Source organism: Equus quagga, chromosome 9, assembly GCF_021613505.1.
Source record: "Equus quagga isolate Etosha38 chromosome 9, UCLA_HA_Equagga_1.0, whole genome shotgun sequence".
Taxonomy (NCBI): Eukaryota; Metazoa; Chordata; class Mammalia; order Perissodactyla; family Equidae; genus Equus; species Equus quagga.
Window position 1 is genome coordinate 26978965 of NC_060275.1, and position 10519 is coordinate 26989483.

Sequence of the window (10519 nt, forward strand, 5' to 3'; positions counted from 1 at the left end):
GCGCCGGGGCAACCGAGCCAAGCTCTGCCGCCCCGCTGCCCCGTGCCGGGTGTGGACCTAAAAATACCCGGCTGTCGGGAGCCTGTGCTCCGGGTGCGGGCGGGTCCGGCCGGGCCGCAGAGGGCGTCTGGAGACCGGAGAAACAGCGGCCGCCTGGCCCTTCGCCTCGGCCGGGGCTGTCCCTTTAAATCCTGGAGGAGGCAAAGAGAAAAAAGGAAAGAAAGAAAAAAGATGCGGAGCCCCGAGTGGATGGTGGCTCTGCCCGGCCCCCCACTCCGCCCCCGCGCCGGGTCCTGACTGCCGCCCGCCGCCTCCGCCGGTCCCGGGCGCCCCCTGCAGCGCCGCCCCCCGCCACAGTTACTGTCAGAATAGAAATTAAACGCAGCCGAGGAGGAGGTTGAGACGCAGCAAGTGCATGTGTGGCAGGGCGGGGAGGGGGGCGCCGAGGAGGGGGCGGGCGCGAGGGAGAGGCGACCGCAGACATCCGGGCCCTTTAGCCCAGTGCGCCCCCGGAGCCGGTGGCGCGGGCAGCGCGGGCGCAGGGCGCGGGGCGCGGGGCTGACAGCCGCGGCGCGGGAGGCGGGGCGCGAGGAGGGCGGAGGCGCGGGGAGGGAGGAGCTGCCCGCCCGCCCGCCGCCGCCGCTCGGCTCCACACCCGCCGGCGCAGCCCCGCCACGAGACTCTGACAGCGCGCGGCCCGCGCTGCTCGGGCGCACAGGGACGGACGGACCGCGGCGGCGGCGGCGAGGGAGGACGCGAGGACCACGGCCCGGCGCCAAGTGCGGGAGGCGCGCGGGTCCGGCGGCGCGCAGAGGTGAGTGGCTTCGCGCCCCGGGCTGGGGCACCGGCTGTGAGGGTCGCGGTCTCCCCCGCACCTCGGCTGCCGAGGCGGGTCTGGGGGTCGCGGGGCTCCCGGAGGGCGGCTCTGCATCGCCAACGCCGAAGGCTGTCTCGGGGGCTGTTGCTAGGAGGCCGGCAGTCCGCGCGCCCTGGGGCGCCGGCGGGGACAGGGGCGCCCCCAGCGCGGTGGGCAGGAGGCGGGGGGCTGCGGTGGCTATTCAGGGGCTCCGTGCGGCAGCCATGCAACGGGAGGAGGCGGGAGGAGGGAGGGAAGGAGGAGGGGAGAGCCAGAGGAGAGCGAGCCAGCGAGCGGGCGCCGCGCCTCCTGGCTGGCACCGCGGCCCGGAGCGAAGTGGCGCGCGGGGCTGGAAGGGAACTTCTGCGGGCGCGTGCGGCCCCGGGCTCGGCGGCGCCTCCCGACCGGGGCAGGGCGGGCCTGTCGGCAGCCACAGGTGGTTTCTGCCAAAAGTTTTACCGCACTTCTGCCAGGAAGGCGCTGGAGCATTTTGGAGAGTGACAGTTTCCTGAGACTTTGGCACCCGCACCTCACGCTGTCTTATCTTGAAGATTAGAAAAGGGGCTGGAAAGTCTGGGATTCCGCACCTCGCGACGCGGCTCATGGGCTTCGTGGCGGTCCCTGCCGGAGGTGGCACCTTTGCGGGACCCTAAGACCCATTCTGCTGTCCGCTTGGGAAGTTGCGGGAAATGGGCGCGCGCGCACGGTTCCTCCGTGCCTAGGGGAAGTTAAGCCGACGTCAGCCCGGTACCTGTCACCCGCACGGAGCAGCGCAGGATCTCTTCCTAGGAACTGCGCGCATCTTCGCTCGTGGTGCGCGCATCTCTAGCTCCTTTGAAAGCAAATTGTCTCGGGCCGCTGTGCTGCTTTGTTTTTCGGGCTGGTTGTCTGTTTTCATTAGAAGGAGGGCCAGGAGGAGCCAAAGAAAAGCGAAGCGGCAACAACTCTCGTTTCCTCTGAAACCAGCCGTGGAGGCTGGTACCCAAGCCTAGGCGGCGAGGGTCCAGGACCGAGGGGAGCCAGGAATCGGTGGCGTGTGCCGCCTGCCCGGGGAGCTTCGCCGGACCTTTCGCAAGGCTAGGGCTGGGGTTTCCGGAGCCTCTGGGACATGGAGAGGCATGAGGATGGGAAGGGAAGAGTCCTCAGAAGAGGAAGATGTGCTGTGGTCAGCTCTGGGAAAGAGGCTCCAAGAAGTCCGGTGGTTTGGCCCCGTTCCTCATTGGCCGTGTTGACGAATCCAGGGCAGTGAGGTTAGAACCACCCCGGTAGGTCCCTCCTGGGCTGAAAGAAGTCATTATCCCCGGAGTGGGTCTGATACCCGACTGTTGCAAGTTTGTGCAGAGCTGCATGCGAGTTGGAGACACTCAGTCCTTCATTCTCCTTGGTCCTGCTCCGGCTCCCTCTTCTCCCAACCCCAGCAAGCACCTGAGCAGAAAGCTGCTTTAAGGGGTCACAGAATTTTGGAGCTGAAAGACATCCTAGGGGTATCGGGAGCCCTCATTTTACAGATGAGGAGACTCAGGCCTCAGGAAGGAAAATGACCCATCACAATGGTTAGAGGCCTAGGGAGACTAGAAATGACATCAGCCTCCCAGGCCAGGGTGGAGAGAGTTCCCTCAGCAAGGCCTTGTAGGGCCTGAGATCAGAAATGCCACCCCCACACCCAAGCCCATCACAGGCTCATTATCTGGTAGTTTCTAGGTCTATGCTTGCCAGCTAATGTGGTGTATTTCCTGTCCTCTGCCTTTGCCTTAAAAAAATCAAGACTGTCACTGCAGATTCCAGTCTGACACTGTCCCAACTTTTCATGCTCCCTCCTCACCCCAGATTCCTCAGAATCCTTTTGTAACATAATGTGGCTTGATTAGCCAAGATGAGTTTGCAGCTTGTCTCACAGTGAAGCACCCACTTTCTGTAGAATGCCAGAACTCTGTTTTCCTGGTAATTAGGTTTTACAGATATTTTTGAAAGGGAGCCCAATTCTGGATCAATTACACTTGGACACAAATGCTGTGCTGTTGTGGATACCAAATGAGAGAGATGAGCAATTATCTGGGGGTGTTGGAATAAATGTTGTTATGAGTATTTGACACAGCTATTAGACATTAATGAGTGGGTTTTCAGTAAACGTTTTTTGTGTTGTATTTTATTGAGCAAAGTGTCTTAATTAAAAAGAACTGCAAGTTGGCCACTTAGATTTTAGCCACTTGTTTCTTACCAGTGTGTCTGGGTGGGAGGGATTTGAATGATAAACAGAATGATTGTTGGGAGAACTCCCCCCTCTCCAAACCAGAATATTCTAGGAAATGCTTATCCTTCAGTCTGTAATGTCATGTACAGTCCAGCGGACCCATATTAACTCAGAATAGCTCTGGGTGCGGTGTGTGTTAATCTGTATTAGTCAGAAATGACTTGTAAGAGGATATTTTGTAAGTTTTACTGTTTTCAAAGGCATGCAGTATCAAGAATTCAAGGCTGATGCAATGTCACCGAGTATAATTCTTCTGCTTTCATGGACAGATAAGAATCAATGTCCTCATAGCTGTGCTTGGGGCTCCTGTAGAAGAAACCAAGATCTGGTGTCTTAATAATAATACAATGTTTGGACAGTGCCTTTTCACTTTCATTGCATGCTAGTCTCATCGGCATCCCCGAGTGGTACATAGTTCAGCTCTTTGTCCATCTTACAGATGGGAAAACTGAGGCAGAGAGAGGAAAGTGTGATTTCTGTAACTTCATTTGCTGCATTAACATACTCTGAGCATGTGCCTGGGGTTTCTGGGCTGACCAGAGTATACGGGGCCCCCTAATAATATTGCCCCTCACCCCTCTCCAGTCCTACAATTACAAAGGGGTGTAGAGGTATGCTTGGGTTACAGTGCAATTCATGGGAGGCCCCTCACTCCAGTGGGGGCCTGAAGGACTTTTTTCCCCACCCCCGTGTGGGTGAGCGGTTTCCCTCCCTCTTATAGCTGCCTGTGGGAACTTGGGCGAGGAGGGACCAGCTGGCTGAGGCTGGGGCGGGGGTGTGGGATCTGTGCCTGTGTTGGGCTGAAGGAGTCCAGTCTATTTATAACCCCTCCTCCCCTCCTGGCAAGAAGAGACTCAAGGGTCTGGAACCATCCTCGGTGCTGACTTCTCCCTAGGATGGCTGTGCCCCTCTGGAAGAAAACCTGCCATCCAGCCGCATGGCAGGTCTTGGAGCGAACCCTGGCCAGCGGGGGTGGGGGAGGGGGCGTTGGCAGGGAGGAGGGCCCTGCAGGGCTTCTTGGAACTTCAGCTGCTCCGGGGACTTCGGATATAAGGATTTCCTAGAGTCAGTGCGTGTACCTTTTCTCAGGTGCTGACCACCGTCCCCTCCCTTGCACAGAATGAGGCACACCCCATAAGTCTCACAGGGCAGAACTTAAGACTCTGCTCAAGTAGGGGAAATTGGCTTTTCTGAATAACGACAACAATGATTTTTATGCAAGAGGAGATTCTGAAAGTGGCAGATTAGATGTGGTTCCCTCTGTGCGCTGCGGCATTTCTCTGCGGTGCTGGTTGAGGAGGTTTGAGGCTGTTCCCTCCTTCCCCGCTCCTACCCCAGGCCAGTCCCCAGTGGTCCCCCTCGCCCTGCCACTCTTCATACCAGCACCAAAGTCCTCCTTTGTCTTCAAATAAGCAGTACCTGCCATCCCACCGGTTACAGCTTCCTTCCTGAGACCAGCTGTGTTTTCTCCCTGGGTTGATGGAGGAATGAGGATGGTGGTGGAGGAAGCAGGCAGGGCACTGAGCTGGTCTCTCTGTTTAACGCATTGGAGTGATTTAATCCACCCATGGGAACCATCTCTGGGGCTCACAGCAGGTTTTACCGGGGAGAGAAGACTTAAGTGGAAGGCCCTCCTTGGAGAGATGGGCGCTGGGCAGCTCCTGGCTGAGGGTGGTGCCTGGTGAGCCTGGCGTAGGCTCCTCAGGCTGCGGCTTTTGAGGGCAGGGCTGTATGTTGCTCATCTGCACATCCTCAGCGCTCAGCACATGGTCTGGGCATGAAAAATGTTTGCTGAGCCAATGCTGAGGGCTGGACACAGGTGGATGGGTAGACGAGTTTGCTTCCTCATTGCCATCAGCTGTGCTCCTTGGCACTGAGAAGGGAGTTGTGTCGGGAGGGCAAGGACGTAGCCGCAGAGTGTGGATGAGATGAGTTGGGGTTCCACAGGCATTGTGAGAGCCCTGGACCAAGCTGATTGGCTCCTCCATTTCACTAGAAATGCTGGGGGCACCCAGTTGCTGACTCAGTGGACAACGATGAAGTCCTCTCTGGGCTGTCATGGCACAATCCAGCCTCACAGAGCAGGCAGAGTGAGCTTTCTTCCTAAGGCAGATGGGCCACTCCTTTGCCTACCCTCCTGTGGGCATGCCTGGGGCTGGCCCCTGCCTGCCTCTCTGACCCCACTCCAGTCCCCTATATTCCACCCTCCCAGATCTTTTTTATTCCTTGAACACACCAAGCCCGTGTGTTTCTCCTCGGCTGTTCTCCTTGTCTGGAATACCCTTCCCTCAGATCTTCCCCTCGTTGGCTTCTCCTTGTCATTTAGATCTCAACTGAAACAGCTCCCTGTGTTGTATTCTTCACTGCACCCAACTCCATCTGAGATGTAGTCTTGTTCATTACTCCTCTCTCCCACTAGAATGTAAGCTCCCTGAGGGCAGGGACCTTTTCTGTTTTGCTCCCCTTGTATCCTCAACACCAGAACAGTGCCTGGCACATAGCAGTGCCCGAGGAAATAGTTGGAGAGTGGACATGCCACTGAGTGCCGGGGGGTGTATGAAGATCGGTCAGCCAGGGGCTCTGCCCTCCGGATCTCTTCAGCCTAGAGGCAGAAATAAAGCTTGTTCATACAAACGGTGATGTGTGGCAGGAAGGGAATGTGGCATTTAAGAGGAATGGCCCAGGAGGGCCATGGTCAAGTGGTGTTAGTGCTGATTTGACAAGGCTGGTTGGCTCAGGTGAAGGGGGTCTTCGTTCAGATGTTATGTTAGGAATTGGGGAGCTCTGGAAGCTGACCCCCGTCCAGGACTGAAGTTCCTCCAGCTCACTTGGCTGCCATTTCTCTCTCTCCCTCTCTGTTTATTTACTTCTCTGGTGAGCAAGAGTTCCAAGCATAATGCCATCCTTGGAGAGTCAGGAATGTTGTGTTTTTCCACCCGCTCCGTTCATTCGCAGCCTCCTCAGAACAGCTGTGGACAGCTGGCAGCCAGCATGGGTACAGGGAGGGGTTCTCTTCGGGGCCGAGGGGTACACTGGGCCCTGCAGGAATGGGGAATTTCATTTGTGTTTCACACCCCGCTGGTTTCCAAACCCCACTGAAACGGTGCCCGTAAAAACAGATTCATGAGGAAATTAAAAAACTATTAGTGTTCAGTTTACTGCTTATTTTCTGATTATAAAAGCAATAAGAGTCGTGATAGAAAATCTGGAAAATATGAAAAGGTGTAAAATTAGAAGAAAAACTGCTACAACACCCTAATTTTGGTGTATTTCCTTCCAGTCTTTTTTCTGTACCCGCCATCTCTCTCTCCCTCCCCCCAACTTGTGCACGCACACATGCGCGCACACACACACACGTAAGTATAATTAGGATTAAACATGGTTCCCTAAAACTTTTTAAACCCATGCCATCTTTTAATAAACAGGAAGGTTTCTTTCTCTTGGGAGTCTGAGACATTCCTACTGTAAATCACTGATATTTAGAAGAAAATGTATTTTTCAAGTCTCCTCACGGGCTGAGATCTCAGCAAGCTTTACCTTCTGTAGTTTAGAATTAGGAAAATAGTCTCCCACCTTGTCCCTCTCCACCCCCAACACATCGAGCTCGGAAATACTTTTCACTCCTCATCTCTCTCCATCTCCGTGTTAGGAGCTACTGGTATATGGTGTTGCAAGCTGTCTGCTTACTGAGCATTCTCCTGCGTTTACCAATGCCATGATGTTCTTTAGAAACATGTTTTAATGGATTTGTAGCATTCCTTCAAGTAATGTATCAAAGCTTATTTAACCATTACCAAATAACGCCCAGTGCCCATTCACTAATCGTTCCTTGACCTAAAAATAAGAAGAGCAGGAGAATCTCGGGAAATTTGAACTCCTATCATTGGATTAGTGTTTAGGGCATCGCTGTTTGGGGATGACCTTGGCTCCTTCAGGACGGCCTTGTCGCCATCACTGCCGTGTGCCCAGGGCCTAGAAGAACAGCCGGCGCACAGTAGGTACTCAGGAAGTATTTTGCTGAATGAATGGAATACCGAATCCTTCCTGTGGGAGGTGACCCTGATTAAGCCGGCAGATGTGAAGGCCTCCGTTGGGAGTGCGTTTGGCTGTTTGGCTGGTGGCGGAGCACAGGCTCTGGGGGTGAAGGGTGGGGAAGAGCATCACTTCCTGGGAAGGAGAGTAGGAGAGAGGCAGCATGGGAAGTGGCTCTCTGACTCAGTTGATGGGTTTTCAGATGACGTGAAGTTAAGTTTGATATGAATCTTGATATAGGGGCTAGAGGCACTCACCTCCCTAAGACAGGAACTGGGGGGCACCCAGGCAGGAGGAGTGGGGTGTGTGGAGAGAGTGAGAACAGTTTTGCCAGCAGGGATGAAGGGGTGCAGCCCATCCAGGGAATGGCAAGAGATGGAAACCCTTCAAACTGGTAGCTCCTCAGGAGCCCAGAACCTAGTCCCAGGAGAGGATGGTTCTCAGGGATCATGGGAGCCCTCCCTGCCTCAGGCAGGTATCATCCCCATACTGCGGATGAAGAAACTGAGGCCTCGAGACATTAAGGCATGGTGAGGAGCATGGGTTTGGGAGCTGAGCAGCCCTGAATCCTGTGGCTTGGCCACTTTCCTGAGGTTGCCTCGGGCACATTACTTGACCTCTCTATGCTTTAGTTTCTCATCAGGTAAATGGTGATAACCAACCTCACACATGGTTGGGAAAATGAGATGAGATAATACACAGGAAGTGCAGCTCCTGACGAAGAATGAGGAGTCCATCCATGGAAGCCGCCATCATTCGTGTGTTGTGTGAATTTCTGGTCCTAACCTGAAGGGAGAGGAGAGAGAAGACTGAGGATTGGTGCTGAAAGACATCCAAGACCTTGTTTTCTTCCTCCTCCTTCTCCCGAGAGAACCCTGGACTTACTTCAGGGGGTGAGTTCCGGGAAAGGTGACTGTTGGAAGCCGCTGCTCACTCGTAGAGAGGGTTAACATTTCACTGGCACCAGAATCCTCCCCTCCTTCCCTGCCTCCCGCAGAAGGGAAGACCTACTTCTGAAACCATCCTGAGGTTTCAGAGGCACAATCTGGATGTCCCTGGCAGGGGCACACTGTTTACTCCTTATGCCTGGGCAAGAGTTGGTCTTTCGAGTAGAGGATGTCTGGCCACACAGAGCATGGGATGTGGGACAGGTCATCTCTGCTGATTGGGAGCTCAGTGGGAAAGCAGCATAGGACCTGGAACAGCGCAGCCTAGGGAACATACAATGTAAGCCGTCCGTGTCATTTTAAATTTTCTAGTAGCCACATTTTAAAAAAGTAAAAAGAAATGGGTAAAATGAATTTTAGTAAGGTATCTTACTTAACCCAATATATCCAAAATATTATTATTTCAACATGTGACGTTAGTCACATGTCAAGTGCTCAGTAGCCCCCTGGGGACAGGGCAGTGAGCTTGGGGCACAGGTCGGGGGGGCCAGTCTCGGGGAGGCTGGAGCTTCTGGGTGTGCTCTTCAAGGCGAGGGAAGGCAGCTGGGCCTCTGGCAGGGAGTGTTTCAAAAGCAAGCAAATGAGGGAAGCAGCAAAGGTTGTGAGACCTGACTTGTGCCTTGGCCCAGTGATGGACATATTGTGTGTTCCACTTTTGTGGGCCTCAGTTTCCCCATCTGCAAAATGGGGTCACATTATCTCTAAGAACCATTTCAGCTCTGGTGTGCTCTAATTCCTGAGAGAGAGACATGGAAAGCAAATTTAGCCATTTCCTAATTTGGAAGAGGGTGGAGGTGGGGCCGGAGAGAAAGTCTGGGCAACAGAGAGGACTGCTGGGCCCTGTGTTGGAAAGCATCTCCTCAGAAAGTTCTGTCTGGACAACTTAGACGTGTGAGCCTCTCTGAGCATGGACAATATCCAGTCACCACCACTGAGATGCCTTTTATCAAGAGTGTGTTTTAGGGATGGAGGGGGTGGAAGTTAACGATTATTTTTAAAAAGTGACATGTTTTCATTGTCTTTACATCCTAAAGCTTCCTCTTGTTGCTGGGTCATCCCAGATGGCAGCCATAAAAGAGGGGAGGGGCCCCACAGGAAATATTAGAACAAAAAAGGAAATATTTCAGTGCTGTCATAAATGGGCACTTGGCCTGTCTGGAGAGGATGTGGGGAGAGGGAGGAAGAAAGCAGCAGGTGTGTCTGGAGGGACGGGTGTGTCCGCGAAGGTATTTTAAGCTCCTGAAGTCAGAGGCACTGGTTTCATGACACCCGTGAGGAGAGATTTGAGGTTTTTATCTCCCTGCCACAGACTTCTGGGGGCAGTGGGGAGAAGGAAACTGTGTCTCCTTTTTAAGGAATGGCTCTTCTTTTTAAATTAGATTCTCACTAAGTAACTAGTTGTGTCTACCAGAGGACCCCCCCCCACTCCCACACAGGCAAGAATGCTGTATGAGCGGGTCCAACCATTTCCATTCACGAATGAGGAAACCGAGGGTCAGAGAGGCCCCACCACTCCACCCCCCAAGGTCACCAAGAAAGGCAGCAGAGGAGCCGACGCCAGAGCCCACGGCTCCCACGACGTCCTTCGGGCCACACAAGGGTGCCTCCTCGTTTTTTGTCTCCTCTGCAGTTGACAGATGACTCAACAGCTGCCCTGAACCATCTTTAAATGAGGATTTCTCTTTCGTGTTTTCCCAAACTAGATTTTTTATTGCTTTTCCACACATTGTTTGCTTTGAATTTTTAATTTAATTTTTTCGAATAGGTCAATACTTACATGGTTTAACGTTCAAAAGGTACAAAAGGGTGTTCTAAGCGAAACGTCTTCTCTCACCCCATTCTTAGTTCCCTCACCCTGAGCAACCACTGTTGCGGTTTCTTCAATTTAAAGATATTTTGTGCATATCCAGGACAACGTGGATGTATGTGCACTTACATGAGCATGTGTAGTCTCAATTTTTTTTACCCAAATGGAAGCATGTCATATACATTATATTTCACTTTACATTTTCCACTCAACATGATGGGGCTATCTGACTGTAAAGAATTTCATTCCTTTTTGTTTGTTCGTTTGGGCTACATGGATTCCATTGTGTGGCTATACTGTGCCTTGACTTATTTAACCGGTCCCTTACCGATGGATGTTTTGGTTGTTTCCAGTCTTGGTTTTTACCCAGTGATTTTTTAATGAAAGCAATCCTTGAGTTTTCTGAATACAGACAAATTGATAGCGTTCTAAGCTTGCTGACTTATTGTTCACAAGATGCTTCAAAGAACAAAATTGCTTCATTGTTTAAGGATTAAGAGTGGAACAGGGGGCCAGCCCCATGGCCTAGTGGTTAAGTTCGTGCACTCTGCTTTGGCGGCCCAGGGTTTGTTGGTTCAGATCCTGAGTGTGGACATGGCACCACTCCTCAGGCCATGCTGTGGCGG

The 10519-nt window shown here is 53.3% G+C and overlaps 1 protein-coding gene across 3 annotated transcripts in view; it reads left to right on the forward strand.

The window, feature by feature from the left end:
- The first annotated feature begins 437 nt into the window (after positions 1 to 437).
- Positions 438 to 10519, forward strand: part of ZBTB7C (zinc finger and BTB domain containing 7C) — a 347966-nt gene continuing 337884 nt past the window's right edge. For 2 of the 3 annotated variants that reach the window (XM_046671524.1, XM_046671525.1), the window contains exon 1: positions 441 to 814. The gene's annotated coding sequence lies outside the window, so the exon portion shown is untranslated. Of the gene's footprint in view, positions 815 to 10519 lie in introns of all 3 variants that reach the window. The other variant, XM_046671520.1, reaches the window with a different exon arrangement.